We start from the raw sequence: 20,626 nt of genomic DNA, 5'->3' as shown, positions 1-20,626 counted from the left end.
ATGGAACGCTGCTAAATATCCTGCAATTCACAGAGGAGTCCCCACAACACAGAATTTCCCAGCCGCAAATGCCAGTAGTGCTAAGGTAAAGAAAGTGGATTAAGACTGATTGATTAACGGCTTGCATCTTAGTTCCAAAAGTAAAACCAGGATCAGATAGCTTTTTTCTAAATCAATAGGACCTTATATAGAGAACACAATCTGAGGTATGCCTAAAACAAAATCCATGTTTAATATTGGGTCTTGTCCTTGGAAAACCCATAAAGGGTGATAAAAAAATAAAAAGGGAAATATTACAATTTTTACTTTTCTTGTCAGATTGGATAATAAGCTGACATCAGAGAAGAGGAATAGAGTTTTCTAGAAGTCTCTGTCTAGAGACTCTCATTTTCTGTCAAGTCTCTGTCATTTTCTTATCTAGGGAGAACACCACTTCCATTTCAGCAGTAATAAAAACAGCTACTAGAAAACAATTTATTTTTTATTGATGCCAGTTGCCTTGGGAAGAGAGTTTTTTTTTGTTTTTTTTTCTATTTATGGGCCCACTGTGTGCTGCTTTCCTGGGGCAGGATGGTACAGTCTGAGCTCAGAGCCACTGCACGTTCAAATCACAGTTCAGTCGCTATCTAGATACGTGAACTTATGGCAAGTGCCGTAAGAACTCGGTGCCTCAGTTTCCTCATCTATAAAATGAGGCTAATGTTTTACCATTTTCTTGCTGCTGCTAAGTCGCTTCAGTCGTGTATGACTCTGTGCAACCCCAGAGACGGCAGCCCACCAGGCTTCCCCGTCCCTGAGATTTTCCAGGCAAGAAGACTGGAGTGGGTTGCCATTTCCTTCTCCAACGCATGAAAGTGAAATGTGAAAGTGAAGTCGCTCAGTCGTGTCCGACTTTTCGCGACCCCATGGACTGCAGCCTACCAGGCTCCTCCGTCCATGGGATTTTCCAAGCAAGAGTACTGGAGTGGGGTGTCATTGCCTTCTCTGACCATTTTCTTAGGCTTTGTGAAATCAAATGCACTGAAACATAGACAGTATATAGAATAGTGCCTTGCACATAGAAAGCATTCAATAAAATTTACCTATTACTGTTTTATCAATATTATTATTATCATCATCTATACTAGAAAGAAATTTCAGGAAGAGGCTGGTACCCAGGTCATTCTTTCACAATACAGAGCTAAAATAAATTACCTTCTTAAACTTTGGCCATGGCATTAACTCCTGAATACTACTCTGTTACAATTAAACTGCCAATCAACTTGCTACTTAAGGCATCTAAGCTTCAGTTAATTCAAGAGAGAATAAGGTGACTAAACAATGCACTCTTGATACAGATCATATTTGTTTGGAATCCTAAACCTGAGTTGAGGAATGTCCAATACAGCTATGTGAGTTACATTGTGCCTGTTAAGATTTCTCAGTTAAGAATCAGCTTTTATACATTTTTGTTTACCCTTGAAGAAAGTATTGTTATCTCATTTTGTAGAGTCACTGAAGCTGACTGAAAGAATCTGTGTTCAGAATCAAAGACCTACCAGTATATGTTCTCTTGATTCCAAATCAAGGGCTCTTTCATTATCACACAATGGAAGCATTTTGCCACAACTCAACGAAGAACAATAATAAGCAGATTTTTGTTACCACTGAACTACAGATTTAGAACTAAGGTTATGCATAAAATTCATCTGGATAGTTTTGACCAAAAATTAACTCAAAAAACTTCAGTTACAAGAAACTTAACTGTTTTAAAATATGTTGAAATTTTATATTTTAAGCATCCATAAAAACTTTGTCTCTACCAGAGATTTCATTATCTAAAAATCTTTATTGTTGATAATTGAATTTTAATTTTACTCATGGTGGTAATGTACCCAAATTTAAACATAAATTATTTTCAATTTCCTTAGCAACTTTGGTTGCTCATGAGCTGTAAGTGGAAATTGTTACCTGGAAGTTGAACAAATCTCTCTGAAGAGAGCTGACCCAACAGAGAAGAAAATACTTTGATGCTTGCTGTGTTTCTATCCCTCTTCCTCTTCTTATCTGGAAGGCATATATGCTGGCTGGAGTAGCAGCAGTATTATAGGACGACTAGGAAACCTCCAGTACTCTTGCCTGGAAAATCCCATGGACGGAGAAGCCTGGTAGGCTGCAGTCCATGGGGTCGCTAGGAGTCAGACACGACTGAGCGACTTCCCTTTCACTTTTCACTTTCATGCATTGGAGAAGGATATGGCAACCCACTCCAGTATTCTTGTTTGGAGAATCCCAGGGACAGGGGAGCTTGGTGGGCTGCTGTCTATGGGGTCGCACAGAGTCGGACACGACTGATGCGACTTAGCAGTAGCAGCAGAACTGCAGCCTACCAGGCTCCTCCGTCCATGGGATTTCCCAGGCAAGAGTACTGGAGTGGGGTGCCATTGCCTTCTCCGCAGTAGCAGCAGGAAACCTTTAGTATGGAAAGAAAACACTAAGGATCACGGTCCACAAAGAAAGGGAGACGTGAATTCAAGATTTGCATAGAACTGTTGTACCAGTTCTCAACAATTTCTCTTCAAACTTCTTTTACACTACTGTTGCCAACTGGTGTGTGCTAATCAGTCATGTCCAAGCCTTTGTGACCCCATAGACTATCGTCCACCAGGCTGCACTGTCCATGGAATTTTCAAGGCTAGAATATTGGAGCAGGTTGCAATTACCTAATCCAGGGGATCTTCCTGATTCAGATATCAAACCTGCATCTCTTGTGTCTGCTGCATTGGCAGGTGGATTTTTGACCAGTGTACCACATGGGAAGCTCCCTGGTGTGATTATATAATTTAATTTTCAAAACAAATTTTGTAAATTATATTATTATCTCCAAATTAAGGAAGAGAAGAGTATGACTTAGTAGAATGACTTGACACTCCAACAATAAAGGTCAGAGGTGTATTTTAATCCTATTTATTCTCACATCAAACCTATTTTCTTGAAGGTAAAGTGACTTTAATTCAGGGCTTTATAATGAAAGAGATTTGAGATGAATAATGCTAACAAGGCCAGCCAAAAGGGCAAGGTTTTCTATTTTTTTTTTTTAAACTGTGTACACTTTCAAGGTGGCACAGTGGTAAAGAGTTCACCTGACAGTGCAGGAGATGCAAAAAGCCTGGGTTCGATCCCTGAGTCAGAAAGATCCCCTGGAGGAGGAAATGACAACCTGCTCCTCCAACATTCTTGCTTGAGAAATCCCATGAATAAAAGAGCCTTGTAGGCTACAGTACATGGAGTTGCAGAGAGTCACACAAGACTAAGCAATGGAGCACACACACTTAAAACATGCATGCTGGAAATGTCTGTTTAATAGATTTGATATCCATGTGTATTATAGTTTAAAACTGTAGACGTTCATTAATTCAACTTTTTCTTGAATAATGAGAACCCTATAGACTCTGCGAAATAAAATGCAGTGTCAGCTAAATTGCTCCCACTGTATTCTTATGCAGAATGTGCTACATTAGTAATGATAAGGCTTACTGGGAGTGTATATATATATACATCCAAGACTCTCAGATTTTGTATTTATTTAACCAGGTTGATACAAATTACTATAGGGAACGATATATATTTGTAATAGAGTCTGTCTCTAGGGAAGATGCCAACTCCAATAACCAGACATATGATTTCGCAAAAACAAAAATATTCCCTGGCTTAAAAGGAAATTGATTTGCTTGTATGAATATACCTTGTTTTGTACGACAGGGAGATGACAATTTGTAGCATACACAAAACATCTTTTTCTTTGGAACCGATCCTGTTAAGGTAGAGACAGAACTTTCAGTGAACATCACCTTCATCTTTTAGAGAAGAGCTCTGGGAAGGCTAAACTTGATCATATTTGTAAACCCAAGGCAGGGGTAGATGGCTAGCCTGGGTCTGGGCCTTCACTTCAAGTATTCTTCCTAAGTGAATATTAATAGGGGGAATTGGGAAATTACTATATTAAATAGATGACTGTAATTCATTTGGCTTAAAGATCTCTAGAAAATAAAAGTTGCTCCATCGTATTGACTCTTTGCAACCCCATGGACTATCAGATCAGATCAGATCAGTCGCTCAGTCATGTCCGACTCTTTGCAACCCCATGAGTCGCAGCACGCCAGGCCTCCCTGTCCAACACCAACTCCCGGAGTTCACTCAGACTCACGTCCATCGAGTCAGTGATGCCATCCAGCCATCTCATCCTCTGTCGTCCCCTTTTCCTCTTGCCCCCAATCCCTCCCAGCATCAGAGTCTTTTCCAATGAGTCAACTCTTCGCATGAGATGGCCAAAGTACTGGAGTTTCAGCTTTAGCATCATTCCTTCCAAAGAAGTCCCAGGGCTGATCTCCTTCAGAATGGACTGGTTGGATCTCCTTGCAGTCCAAGGGACTCTCAAGAGTCTTCTCCAACACCACAGTTCAAAAGCATCAATTCTTCGGTGCTCAGCCTTCTTCACAGTCCAACTCTCACATCCATACATGACCACAGGAAAAACCATAGCCTTGACTGGACAGACCTTTGTTGGCAAAGTAATGTCTCTGCTTTTGAATATGCTATCTAGGTTGGTTATAACTTTCCTTCCAAGGAGTAAGCATCTGACTATAGAGTCCATGGAATTCTCCAGGCCAGAATACTGGAGTGGGTAGCCTATCCCTTCTCCAGGGGATCCTCCCAACCCAGGAATCAAATTGGGGTCTCCTGCATTGCAGGTGGATTCTTTACCCTCTGAGCTACCAGGGAATCCCAAAGACCTCTAGAGTTAACAAAAATGATTACAAATGTGATAATTTTGAAAACAGAGCTCATTTTCCCATTAGTTTTAATTCCCAGGGGCTTCCCTTGTGGGCTTATAATTTTCTGTTTATCTTCATATGGTGGAAATGTGGAGGCAGGTAACTTGTCTTTCACATTATAGCTGTCTGGAACAAAAAACCTCTCATTTGTACCTGATTTTAAGTCTTAAGAGACTGAACCTTGAATTTGTCACCAGGACTGAAAGAGAATTTGGGGTGTACAATATATTTGATTACTGTTTAATAATTTCTCTTTTATTATCCTTTATAATTATATAAGGAAAATACTTTTTTCCAATGATGTTAGACTTGGCATATAACTCTGGCCAATAGGATGTCACTGTTGAAATATGTTTACAGAGTTGGGTATGAACTTTGGCTATTACCAAAAAAGAATATGTCCTAGAAGCCCATTGGCTTTGAAAGACTGAAAAACATATAGAGCAACCTGAAACTTTTCCTACCCCTAGGAATAAAGCTAACTGAGTGCAACCTAGGTATCCAAATATTACCTGATTAACTGAGGTAAGAGCAAAAAAAAAAAAAAAAAAGGTAATTGGTCCCTGTCACTGAGTTGTTACTCAGCACTATGTCAAACAGAACTGCTTGATAGAATTACTGCCTATAATAATATAGTATGAGGGCCTAAATTATAACATTCTCCAGCTTACCACACTGGTGCAGTGTGTGGATGACATTGTATTTATTAGACCTAATGAACTGAGATGTATGTTTATCAGAGGATGGGAAATAATTATTCAGATATTCAGGAAACCAACTACATTGATTCATTTGTTAAGGATCCAAAGATCTGGAACATTCCAAGATATTCATTCTAAAGTGAAGGACAAATTATTACACTTGGCAACCTCTACCACTAAGAAAAAGGCAGATATTTTTTACCAAAAAAGACAAGGAAAATAATAAAATTTTACAGTTACTACAGTGGATGACTAGAGAATAATTCTACTAGAAAAATTTGGGAAGAGGTGCATAACACATACTTCAGAAATATCCTATCTGAGATACAAGAGAGCTGGGGTAATTATACCCCAATTATAAAGGTTCATTGGTTGAGAAATGTTCCTGCAGAAATGTTGGCATGTTGCACTTGTTACATGTACTCTTAGGGGGACAGCATGGCTTTCCCTAATAAACGGAGAAACTCAGGCATAGAGATGTGAGTACCAACAAAGACGCGACGCATGTGGGCGCTACATGGACGGTCATATTTCCATACTGACTATCCATTAAAGCCCATTTCATAGCCACCCTGGGAACTGATTTACTTAACTTGATTCAGAGGATGATTCCAAAATAATATTAAATAGTATTTCCCTTCACTTTGGTGCTATGAAAAGCATAAGACTGTTTATTGTTTACGTTCAGCTCTTAGAGAATAATCTATATGGATATAGCCACATTGGTTGTATATAGAGAAAAATGCTGTGTGTAACATCTTCATATGATGCTCAAAGCTCTGTCTATATAAATTATATGATTAGTTTTATTGTTTATATTAATTAGATGTGTCTTTGAAATATGGTTAATTCAGTTTATCTATATTAGCACAGAAACTTTATGAAACTAAAGACAAAAGTAAAAAGCAATATGGCATAAAAGATACAACCTTGAAAAAATAGTTGATAAAAGTCACCCCTTGAAGAATGTATACTTTCTTTAGATCAAACAGACACACAGCAACAAATGGCAGATGTGAGTATATTTTGCACTCTGCCTATATTGGACTCTAAAGCACCATTTCACACAATGGCTTCCTGAGTTACGTCTCTGGAAACTCACAACCAGACATTGTACTACTTACATTTCACATCTTTCCCAGGGCATGTTATGGAAAGACATTTGAGTCAAATGATCCTTAGAATTCATAGTCCATTTAACTTTCACTGGTCAGTGTGTATCACTGACTTCAGTAAAAATAGTAACTGGATTAATTAATATTGCTTAACCATGTTGAAAATATCCTACTGTGCCATGTGTTTATCACAATAACAAAATACTTTTTTTTTTCTTTAAGTGTAAAGGTAAAAGAAACGAACTGAGATGGAGGGGGAAATCAAATAAAACAAAGGGACAAAAGATATGATAGGTACTTTATTGGTGGTCTAAAAACAATGGGATTGAAATTTTCTATTTAACTACATGAAGTAAGAGTATTAGGAAGGATTTTCCATTTATTCCTACTGGTACAGGAGCCCTGACCAGTAGCTATGCCATCCATAATGTCAGCTGGCTAATATGATTTCTAGAGAGAAATCATTTTACTTAGAAAATATTGTAGGTTTTATTGGTTAGGGCACCCACACCAATTTTATAGAAGTAAAAATTTTTATACATAAAAACTAATTCTTAGGAATAGTTTTCCACAAAATGTTCTATCTGTAGCTTCTACCTTACATGGCACATTTATTATTCTTTCCAGGTTTTTTCTAATGTCCAAAGTTATAACATTACATATCCCATTGCACAGCACTAGTAAATGTTTAGAAAGGGGAATTAACAATAAACTTACAATATTTTTCATCAGTGACCTCATCTAAATATATTTTTCCTCTTTGAATGTTTACTTGACATTATAAATAACACATACCAAAGAGGAATTGAAAATCTTCCAGCTGGATTAGAAAAATTCTCATCTATATAAACTAGAAATTTAACTCACATCTAATATTTAACCTCTTACTTGTAGCAATACTTGTTAAAGTTAAGATGGATAAATTAATGAGATAAATGAATAGAGCATATAATAATGAATGATAAAGATGTCTGATTATTTTAGTGGATTAATAATCATACCATTAAATATTCAAACCATTTTAAAAAGATATATAATTTATTGAGTTGTCATTCAAAATGAGGTGCTTACAACAAACCAGTTGGACTACACATTTTAAAAACACCTTCACAATGAATGTTATGAATGTTTGTGAAGGACACACTTGACGGCATTCAAGACAGGTGATCCAATTAATTTTCATACAGTGTAGAAACTACCTGCTTGGTAAGATCTCCCTCTCTCTCTGTCTCTCTCTCTGTCACTCCCCCATCCCTGTCTCTATCACCAGCCACTCTCCTTTTTCTAATGTGGATAAATTTGGAAACAGCCATATCATGGTCAACTTGAATATATTGTTTGGGGGAATATTAAACAGCATGATTTTACAGATTTTAGGAACATATATTTTCTGGATGAAGCATACTTAAGTTTCAGAAAGAGTTTCAAGATTGTTAGCTGATCTGTAAAGAGGAAGGTTATTTTAGGACATAAGATATATTTTTACTTGATGATGCTCTGTGTTTGAATTGAAGCCCTCATATACAGAAGTGCTGTGCGTAGTCACTCAGTCATGCCAAACTCTTTGTGACCCCATGGTCTGTAGCCCACCAAGCTCCTCTGTCCATGGGGATTCTCCAGGCAGGAATACCAGACTGGGTTGCCACACCCTTCTCTAGGGGATCTTCCCAACCCAGGGATCAAGCCCAGGTTTCCTGCATTGCAGGCAGATTCTTACCATCTGAGCCACCAGAGAAGACCAAGAATACCGGAGTGCATAGCTTATCCCTTCTCTGGGGTAATTTCCCAACCCAGGATTTGAACCAGAGTCTTCTGCATTGCAGGTGGATTCTTTACCAGCTGAGCTACCAGGGAAGCCCACATACAGTTAGCATGCGTATTAACTTCTGAGGGGACAGTTATCTCAACTTTTGTTTCTACTTATTATTTAGATAAGGCAGCAGAAAAGGTCCAAACATCCTTACTTAATCCACACAGAGCCTATGATAATCTTTGCACACAATAAGACATCCATGATTCTTACACAGAAACAGAAAATTAAATGAATTGGCAGATATAGATCTAGGCATATACTAATGCAGACATTTATCATATTCAGCATCCATAAAAGACAAAAAATGATGAATTAGATTTCATTAAAGTTCAAAATTTTTCACTTCAAAAGATAACATTAATAAAAATATATAATCAGAGAAAATACATATCAGATAAAGGATTTTTGTTTAGAATTTATTAAAAAAAAAACCTCTTAAAACTCAAGAATAAGAAACAAAGGATTCAATCAAAAATGGGCAAAGGATATGAAAACACATTTAACCAAAGAAGAGATACAAATGCCTAATAAGCATGAAAAAAGATGTTCAAAATTATTAGACATTAAAGAAATACAAATTAAGTACAAAACAAGATGCCATTTCATACTCTCTATAATTGCTGTTATAAATAAGAGAAATAACAAATGTCAGCAAGTTTGGGGAGAAGGAACTCTCGTATATTACTCAGCTATTTTGAAAGACCATTTGGTATTTTCATATCAAGAAATGAAACACTATTCAGCAACAAAAATGAGCTAACTACTGACACATGCTTGTATTTATGGATGAAAATAAAAAACATTGTGTTAGTTTCCTACTGATGCATTAACCAATTACTGCAAATTTGGAGTCTTAAACAATAGAACGTGATCTTATAAATGCTGTAGGTTAGAAGTTTGACATTGGTCTTATGGGCTAAAATCAAGACATCAACAAGATGCCAACAGAGGCTCTTGTGGAATATACATCTCGGTTGCCTGCATTCCTTGATTCACAGCCCCTCTCTCCATCTTTAGTCATCCACTTTGCGCCTATTAGACCATTCTTAAGTAGCTACACCTTTTTCTCTGATCAGACAGGCAAGATTTTTCCACTTTTAAAGGTCCAAATGGGATCAAGAATAATTCAGGGTAATCTCATCTCAAGGTCTACACCCCTGACCCCACTTGCATAGTCTTTTGAAATATAAGGTAAAATTCACATGGGATGAGGGTGTGGACATCTGTGGAGACATTTGTGCCTAATAAAAGTTCTACTAATTGAAAGAAGCCAGACACAAGAGACCATGTATTTTATGATTCCATTTATTCAAAATATCTAGAAAAGACAAATGTAGAAAGAAAGTAGATTAGTGTTTGCTTAGTGCTAGAGATGAGAATGAAACTTTACTGTAAATGATTATAGGAGATCTTATTGGTGGAAAGAAAATGTTCTAAAACTTATTTATTGTGATGATTGTACCACTCAGTAAAGCCACTAAAAATAATTGAATTTTACATTTGAAATGGGTATATGGTACGTAAAATATATCTCAATAAATTAAAAAAAAAGAACAGGACTTTCACAGGGCTGAATAGGTGTTTAAGTGGAATTGGACCAAAATCACATTTTATAAATCTATTTCTTTCATTAAAGAGATATAAACTTCACATTGGTGGCACTAGTGGTAAAGAACCCACCTGCTAATGCAGGAGACATAGAGATGCAGGGTCAATCCTTGGGTCGGGAAGATCCCCTGTAGTAGTAAATGACAACCTGCTCCAGTATCTTGCATGGAAAATTCCATGGATGGAGGAGCTTGGTGGGCTCTTCTGAGGCCACAAAGAGTTGGACAGGACTGAGCGACTGAGCACAGAAACTTCACATTGATGGTTAAAAATCTGCCAATTGATTTCTATAGTCAGAAGATTTCCAGCTCTTTTGTTTGCCTGTTTGTTTTTTCTAATAAAGTGCCACAATTCCAACAAATTGATATTTTGTAGAAAATTGGGACATGTTTGATAAATTGAAAACTAAAATGGTGTAGTGACATTTATACTAATATTTTCTGGAAGGTATATTGGCAGATGTTATATTATTCAATTGTTTGTTTTTTAGTTTTCCTAGACATTCATTCTTTCAGGTTTCCGTTGTGGCTCAGATGGTAAAGAGTCTGCCTGCAATGCAGGAGACCTGAGTTTGATCCCTGGGTCGGGAAGATCCTGAGGAGGGCATGGCAATCCACTCCAGTATGGATGCCTGGAGAATCCCATGGACAGAGAAGCCAGGTGGGTTACAGTCCATGAGGTCCCACATGGACTGTAACCGAGCCAGACACAATTAAATGGCTAATACACACAGACATTTTTTCATCTAAATAGAGGCTTCATTAACATTAGTATGAAGTTTATTTTTGTGTACAGTTTTTAAGTAGAAATTTCATAGAACTTTGCCCTATAAAATTGATATAATGTTATATTTAAAAAAATTTTCAGACATGTTTGTAATTTAGGTTTCAGAACTGAATCTGATGAGGTGACAATTATTTAGGAGCTTCTTACATCAATATAAAGAAAACTCTCCAGAAAACATTAAAAATAAATCGCTGTTTTAGAAATAGAATAAATAAGTAACATCACTGTTAAGAACAAACACATATATGTATATATTCCTACATGTAGTTTCAGATCACAGCGATTCTTAGCAACAATGTATACTTTACAATTCTGACGTTTGACTTTAAGATATGAAGAAACATTGAAAAAACTATCAGATAATATTTATACTTTCCAGTCATGATTTATTTTTTTAATCTCTCTTCTCTTTGGGTAATACTGTGAATTATATAGCAATATCATTTTACAAAATATTGCCAAGAGCATGAATTACTTTTAAAATAAAATAAATAAAATCCAGAAATAAGATGTGTAGAATTAGTATAAAAAATGCCAAGAAAAGAATGTTGAGAAATTTTAATTCTTGTAGATAAGAGTAAGAGGAGGAAGAGTAGTGATCAGGAAAAAAAAAAAAGAAACACGTGTTCTGAGAGAAATAAATAAATTTAGAATAAATAAATAGATTTAGAAATAAATACATAAAAATTGTATCCAGTAGTAAAAAAATATGTAGAAATTGATAGTGTTTGTTTAGTTTTCTTTTTAGTGTTCAATATTCAATTTTATTAAAGCACAGGGTTAACAAGTTTTGAGTTTTCTACCTAGGAAAAGACTGGTCAACTTCAACTACTTCATAGGAAAAATAGCATTCAAAATAAAAAACAAATATAAATCCATATTTGTCTTTATAACTTAAAGGAAAATATATTTTAAAAACTAGCAAAACTCCAACCATATTCGAGACCATTATAAATTTCCAACAGGAAATTACCACACATATTACGTATTCAAATTCTTTTTTTTTAATTTTTTTTATTTTTAAACTTTACAAAATTGTATTAGTTTTGCCAAACATCAAAATGAATCCGCCACAGGTATACATATGTTCCCCATCCTGAACCCTCCTCCCTCCTCCCTCCCCATACCATCCCTAATTCTAACAGCAAAACATAACCACATAATTTGGCTACATCTATTTATTTCAGAAAAGTTTTTTAAAAAGTAACGAAATTATGACTATAAAACTTTAGTAGGTCTTTTTTTTTCAAAATAAAAAAGAAACTTTAAATGTTTAATAAAGAAAGCAAAACAATCCTTACATTTGTTATAAATAGCTCTCAAGACATATATTACCCATCTGCTGCTAGCTTTGTTTACCTCCAAGAATTTCCCAGAATCCTTCACCATGAATGATTACCTTAAAGGATTCTTCCAACATTTTACTCACATAAATATGATTAAACACCTATAGAAGGGAATGTGAACAGATGCATCCGTAATCCACCCTTTTCCAAGTAAATTTTTGTTGAAAGGATTTTGCTTTTAAATACCTGCTTGGTGCTTGGAGATAAGATAGCTCAGAGCCCTCATTTAGCAAAAATTAAGATCTTGAGAACTGTAGGCATCTAGTCCTGCGAAGAGTATACAGCCTTATAAGTTAGACTTCAATTCAAACCATGACTCTACCAATGACTTATGGTGTGACCTTGAATATTTAATGAATCTTAGTGTCTCATCTGTAACATTGGGATGATTTTTATTTCATAAAACTACTGTAAAAAGTCACAGCAGTTGTAAAGCATTCCATACATCATATATGCCCATGAATGGTAATTTCTTTAGGTGATTTTCTTAGTTCACATAGTTGGTAGTAAACAAGGAAATTGGGTCTCCTAATTTCCATTCTAGTTGCTATTTCCTCTTATTTAAACATCTTATGTGTTCAATTCCCACAAGCACTTAAGAAAATTTTGCATATTCTTCTTTTTTCTATGTCTCAAAATAAAACTGATTACAGGAAGTTCATAATACTATACTTGGTTCTAAAAATTGTTATTTACTTATTTGTAAATAAGTAAATAGCACCCATTGTTATTTATTTATTTGATCTATACACATATAATGTAGCGACATTATAACTAAAATCTGTGTTTGTTAGCCACAGTAGGCATTATATCATAAGGGTCTTATCATTGTATATACCTACAAATACTTGTTTACTGTGTAATCTTATTCTTTGCCTTCAATATTCAGTAAGACCAAAATTTATGCTTCTGTAATTTGTAATCCACAGGTTAAATATTCATGTACATATTTTTATTCAAAGACTTTTGAAAACATATAATAGCTCTGCTTACTGTAGCTTATTTCTATTTATTTAAATAGCATACCTGAAAAAAAAAATAGCATACCTGTAGCTTCCTCAAGGAAGAAAACTTATTTGTAAATCATTTTTATAAAACTCAGTATGTACAGAACTCCTGTACCTACCCAAACATATGACAATAATTGGAGTTGACATTGTTTTTACTCTTTCTGTTTATTTTGATTTTTTTTCTTAATCTTCACAAAGAAGGGAAACCACAAAGCTTGGGCATAGCTTCTTTTATACTGATAGAAGAGGAGATTAGCTGAATTTTTCTGCATCTTGTTTCTTTTCTAGTGATTTTCTTATTATCCTAGTTTCTTCTTAAAAATTAAATGTGTGCTATGTCACTTCTAAGGAGTTCATATTGTCTTTCTGTGTAGAAACAAAATATGATTTTGATATATTCAAGTTGCAGTTGACTTATATATCATAGGAACAGTTCACTATAAGGCATTTTGAATTTGATATTTGCATTTAAGAGTTCTACAGATCTGTTACTTCTAACTTCTGCTGACCTGAAACAAAGACCACAACTGCACAAATAGTTTGCAAAAACATATGGATCTTATTTTGTGATTGTTATTTTTAGCTTGTTTTCTCTGTAATAGTTATGGGCATTGGTCAGAAAACAGTAAGATAACAACTTCAGGTTGTGCTGTTATTGAATGGTAAGAGAATAATTTCTTCTATTTAGGTTTGAGTAACACCAGACATACACCCACTCTTCCTCAAAACTGACCGGACTAAGGAGGTCAAGGATTGAGAGTTGATATAAACTAAACCAATATTTTTTATTTTGGTTTTGCCGAGGATGTTTTGTTTTTGTTTCTTCTAGACTTTAGCTTGATTGTTTGGTATTAGTTTGATTTAGACATAAGGCCAAATCTACTCCAAATGGGAGTAGAAACATTTGAAGAGCTAGTCCTTTAAATGACTCATAAGCTAGTGTTCTGGAAGTTTCAGTGACCCAAGAATAGTTACTTTTCTCAAAACAGTCATGTACAGGTACACAGGATGTATACTGTACAACAAAGGTTGGGGAGGGGCAGCATCATGTACCTAGACCAGAATCAATACAATTTTTCTGTAAAATGTCAGATGAAAAACATTTTAAGCTTTGTAAATCACATATGGTTTCTATTACATATTCTTTACTTTTTATAATAACTTTTGTTTTGTTTGTAATTGATTTATTTTTATTGGAGGATAATTACTTTAAAATATTGTTATGGTTTTTGCCATACATCAGCATGAAGAAGCCATAGGTATACATGTGCGCCCCCTATCCTGAACCCCCTCTCATCTCCCTCCCCACTCCATCTCTCTACGTTGTATCAGAGCACCAGCTCTGCATGCTCTGCTTCATGGATCGAACATTAACCGGTCATCTATTTTACATTTGATAACATAAACATTTCAATGCTATTATCTCAGATCATCCCACCTTCTCCTTCTTCCACTGATTCCAAATGTCTGTTTTTTACATCTGTGTCTCTTTGGCTTCCCTGAATGTTTACAATAGCTACGATATGGAAGCAACTTAGATGTCCACCAGCAGATAAATGCATAAGGAATTTGTTGTACATACATAATGGAATATTACTCAGTTATAAAAACGAACACATTTGATTCAGTTCTAATGAGTCAGATGAACCTAGAGCCTATTATACAGAGCGAAGTAAGTCTGAAAGAGAAAGACAAATACTGTATATTAACACAGTTATATGAAATTTAAAATAACTTTTAAGACTGAAAATAAATAAGACATTCTTAGTTTATGGTCCATAGACAAATAGTTCATGGGCAGGATTCAGTCTATGGGCTACAGATTAGTAAACCCTGACAAAGACTATATTTTTAAAAAAATATATGAAGTGAAGTTAAGTGAAAGTCACCCAGTTGTGTCTGACTCTTTGCAACCCCATGGACTATAGAGTCCATGGAATTCTCTAGGCCAGAATATTGGAGTGGGTAACCTTTCCCTTCTCTAGGGGATCTTCCCAACCCAGGGATTGAACCCAGGTCTCCCACATTACAGGTGGATTCTTTACCAGCTGAGCCACAAGGGAAGCCCCCCGCCCCAAATAAAAAAAAAAAAAATATATATATATATATATATAGATTGTGTGTATTATTTTCACTTCTGAATCTAAATTTAAAATCATATGTCTGCATGCAATTGTGCTTTAATAGATTTAAGACAAAAGGCCTAGTCTCCTTGTTCTAGAAATTAATCTGGTTATCAGCTTGACATTCAAAAACTTGACAAGATCTTCCATAAATTAAAGTAATTCAAATCTATTTAGGATCATTAACTAGAGCTTGAGTATGGGAATGGCAATGGAAATATTTGAGAATAAATTATGATTTGTTCTTATGTTCATGTTATTAATTTCATTAAAATATTGCTTAAAATCTTATATCAAAATTAAATGGCACTAATTTGAGCAAAAAATTAACATTATACATGGTAGATCTCTTTCCAGAGGATAAAAAAAAAAATTCTCCTTGAATTATAAACAAATCTTTCAGCACTTTCTTTTCAATGGACACAGCATCAAAGAATACATCCTACCAAGCTTATGAAAACTAATACAGTATACTTAATGATTTCTTGTTATTTTTTCTTCAGTTCCATGACTCTATATGATCTATATTTCCTATTATTTGTAATAGTTTTTTGTTGTCGTTTTCCACAAACTTTATGAAATAGCAATGGCAAATGCAATCAAATGTTCAAATAAATCTTCTTAAACTAACCCTGGGATACGTGTAGTAACAGGAAAGTTTGGCCTTGGAGTACAAAAATGAAACAGAGCAAAGACTAATGGAGTTTTGAGACAAGAACACACTCATAATAGCAAACTTCCACTTCCAACAACATAAGAGAGGAATCGACATGTGGACTTCAATAGATGGTCAATAACAAAATCAGGTTCATTATATTCTTTGCAGCTGAAGATGCAGAAGCTCTATACAGACAGCAAAAACAAGATTTGGAGTTGAATGTAGCTCAGATCATCAACTCCTTAAGCAAAATCTAAGGCTTAAATTGAAGAAAGTAGGGAAAACCACTAGGCCATTGAAATATGACCTTAATCAAATCCTTATGATTATACAGTGGAGGTGACAAGTAGAATCAAGGGATTAGGTCTGGAAGACAGACTGCCTAAAGAACCATGGACAGAGGTTCTTAACATTGCATTGGAGGCAGTGACCAAAACCATCCCCAAGAAAAAGAAATGCAACAAGGCAAAATGGTTGTCTGAGAACGTCTTACAAATAGCTAAGAAGAGAGGTGAAAGGCAAAGGAGAAAGGGAAAGATATACACAACTGAATGAAGAATTCCAGAGAATAGCAAAGAAAGATAAGAAAGCCTTGTTAAATGAACAATGCAAAGAAATAAAGGAAAACAAATGGAAAAGACTAGAAATCTCTTCAAGAAAACTGGAGATACCAAGGGAACATTTCATTCAAAGATGGGCACAGTAAAGTACAGATATGACGAGGACCTACTGGCCACAGGACTGGAAAAGGTCAGTTTTCATTCCAATCCCAAAGAAAGGCAATGCCAAAGAATGTTCAAACTACACTACAATTGCACTCATTTAGCATGCTTTCAAAGTTATGCTCAAAAACCTTCAAATTAGGCTTTATCAGTACATGAACTAAGAACTTCCAGATTGAAAAGCTTGATTTTAAAAAGGCAGAGAAACCAGAGATCAAGTTGCCAATGTCCACTGGATCACAGAAAAAGCATGGGAAATCCAGAAATAAACATATACTTCTGCTTCATTGACTATACTAAAGCCTTTGACAAGTGTGAAAAGGGAAAGTGAGACACTCAGTTGTGTTCAACTCTGCGACCCCATGGACTGTATGTAGCCTGCTGGGCTTCTCTGTCATCGAATTCTCCAGGCAAGAATATTGGAGTGGGTAGCTATTCCCTTCTCCAGGGGGTCTTCCCAACCCAGGGATGGAACCCAGGTCTCCCACATTGCAGGCAGATTCTTTACCATCTGGACAGTGTAGATCACAACAAACTGTGGAAAATACTTAAAGAGTTGGGAATACCAGGCCACCTTACCTGTATCCTGAGAAGTCTGCATGCAACACAAGAAAAAACAATTAGACATGGACAAATGGACTGGTTCAAAATTGGGAGAGGAATGCAAAAAGGCTGTATATTGTCATCCTGCTTATTTAACTTATATGCATAGAATATCATGTGAAATGCCAGGCTGGATAAAGTACAAGCTGGTAGCAAGACAACTGGAAGAAATATAAGCAATCTCAGATATGCAGATTATACCACTTTAATGGCAGAAAGTGAAGAGGAACTAAAGAGTTTCTTGATGAGGGTGAAAGAGGAGAGTGAAAAAACTGGTTAAAAACTCAGCATTAGAAAAACAAAGATCATGTCATTTGGTTCCATCCATTCATGGCAAATAGTAAGGGAAAAAGTGGAAACAGTGACAGATTTCATTTTCTTGGGCTCCAAAACCACTGTGGATGGTTACTGTGGGAACACATTTAAAAGATGTTTGCTTTTTGGAAGAAAAGCTGACAAACCTAGACAGCTTATTAAATTGCAGAGAAATCACTTTTCTGACAAAGGTCTGTATAGTCCAAGCTATGGTTTTTCCAGTAGTCATGCACAGATTTGAATTTGTACAAAAATGAAGGTTGAACACTGAAAAATTGATGGTTTATACTGTAGTGCTGGAGAAGACTGCTGAGAGTCCCTTGGGCAGCAAGGAAATCAAACCAGTGAATCCTAAAGGAGATCAACCCTGAATATTCACTGGATGGACTGATGCTGAAGCTGAAACTTCAATATTTTGGCCACCTTATGCAAAGAGCAAACTCATTGGAAAAGACCCTGATGCTGGGAAAGATTGAGGGAAAGAAGAGAAGGGGACAACAGAAGATGAGATTGTTAGATGGCATCACCGACTCAATAAACATAAGTTTGAGCACACTTCTGGGGATAGTGAAAGACAAGGAAGCCTAGTGCTTTGCAGTTTGTGGGAATCCCAAAGTGTTAGATATGATTTAGAGATTGAACAATAACAAAGTAACCCTGAAATATATTTTTGGACCTTAATTTATATATAATTCTGTGGCCCAGATGGTAAAGTGTCTGCCTGCAATACAGGAGACCCAGGTTCGATCCCTGGGTTGGGAAGATCTCCTGGAGAAGGAAATGGCCACCCACTCCAGTATTCTTGCCTGGAAAATCCCATCGATGCAGGAGCCTGGTGGGCTACAGTCCATAGTGTTATAAAGAGTCGGACATAGCTGACTGATTAACACTTTCACTTGCTGTTAAATGATATATGGGATTCAGATTAAAATACAAAAGTTGTGCTATAGTTGCCAATGAATAGTAAACTGATATGAAAGTTGTACATGTATTCTTTATAAATTTGGGGGGCTACCAATCATTGAAAATTAGGATAGTTGAATTTAAATACACATTTAAATTAAACATAACAAGGGCCATTTTTAAAAAGTAATTATTTCATGATATCTAAGTCAGCTGTGTAAAAACTGATTTTTTTCTTAAATGATTTATCCAGTCTCCCAATTTTTGGCAATATTTCAGTCACCAGAGTTACCTGTGCCTCGTTTAACCTCTCTTCATTGCCCTTTTCAATATATTCCAGAACATCACCATTGATCTCTTTTGCGACACTGGTGGCTCTCTCATCTTGCCCTGTTATGCTTTGCAATGGCTCACTGACTGCCTTTGTAAATATCTCAGCATCGAACTTTTAGCATCACAGTTGGCAGGACCTGAGTTTATGTGTTATGTACTAACACTGTTTGATCATTTTATCTTTTTTCTTCAGCTTGTGTCCTGCCTTCTAAATTGAGTCATTTCTTCCCATCTCTTTAGTCTTTCTACCTGTTTCTTTCCCTCCTTTTCTTACGTTGACTTTCTTTCATTCTTCTCATTCTCCTCTACTGTATGTGATGCATGTCCTTCTCTTCCCTTATTTATTTCTATTCATAATCGTGCTTTTATTCTAGTCCTATTGGGTAAACTAGTTTATTTACCACCAAGAAACCTTGACATTTTAATGAGAAGATGGCCATGTTTCCTGAGACAATGATTAGAAGAATAACTCTCTGGGAAAAACACTCTTTTTCTTTAGTATTTAAAAAAAAAAATCATGGCTCAGCAAAAAAGCAACAGCTATGAAAGTTTATTTTTATTTTTTTAATCACATGCATGCTATGTTCAGTCACTTCAGTCATGTCCTACTCTGTGCGACATTATGGACAGCAGCCCACCAGGCTCCTTTGTCCATGGGATTCTCCAGACAAGAATACTGGAGTGGGTTGCCATTTCTTTCTCCTTTTAATCACAAATGATTAGTAAAAACTTAGAAGAAACACATATAGTATTGGATGATTTCTAATCTTTTATGCTTCACCATATATTGGGTATACTGAGAGTTGTAATATATTTATAAGAGCATTTAAGTGAAAATATTTCAGTATTGATTCTATATTGAAATTTGAATCCTACATTTGAACTTGCACCAGGATCAATTTTATCAGAGATATTTGTCCATTTAAGTGTTACTCAAGATTTTCCTTATTGTGGCATCGTAGTCAGTGTCATAGGATAATAAATATAATACCCTTTTTCTCATCTCTACTCCCTCATCCTTACTAAATTATTTTGCTTTGTGTCACTCAGTCATGTCCTCCAAGTCTCTGTGACTGTAGCACTCCAGGCTCCTCTGTCCATGGAATTCTCCAAGCAATAATAATGGAGTGGGTTGCCATTCACTTCTCCAGGGGATCTTCCTGACCCAGGGATTGAAGTTGATTCTCCCACATTGCACACAGATTCTTTACCATCTGAGCCACCAGGGAAGACCTATGAGAGAATTAGTATCAAATATTGAATTATAATTGAACATCCAGTTCTATTCTTCCATACACCACTGAAAGGAATGTAGTGGGTGTCTGTCATTTTCTTGACAATCAAGAACAACCTGCCACTTCTCCAACCCTTGTTCTGGTGGCAGCAACATAGCTTTGCTATGGAAAAATCTGTTAACAATTGCATGAAAATGTGTTCAATCAAGGTATGTTGTTTCCTCCTCACTCAGTATCATTATTTATTTTAAATTGGGAAACCTAAATTCTCTGACAGAAATGGAATCTTGTAGGATGTGACACAAAAGACAAAAGTGATTTTCTCCTTGATATATATGTTCATTAGGATCTCCTATCTAGAGCCCTGTAGCTATCCCCAGGCAAGTCCTTCAGAGACTTGGTCTTAAGTTTGTCTGAGCCATCTTTTGTCTAATAATATATATTAGTCAATATATGGTTTCTATGGAATTTCATTGTCTTTGGTTTGGTTTCAAGTGATTTTGGTCATAGGATTTTTCTGTTCAATCTCTCTATTTCTACA

This window comes from Bos taurus, chromosome 7, assembly GCF_002263795.3.
Source record: "Bos taurus isolate L1 Dominette 01449 registration number 42190680 breed Hereford chromosome 7, ARS-UCD2.0, whole genome shotgun sequence".
NCBI classification, from domain to species: domain Eukaryota; kingdom Metazoa; phylum Chordata; class Mammalia; order Artiodactyla; family Bovidae; genus Bos; species Bos taurus.
Note: the sequence above shows the minus strand (reverse complement) of the source record.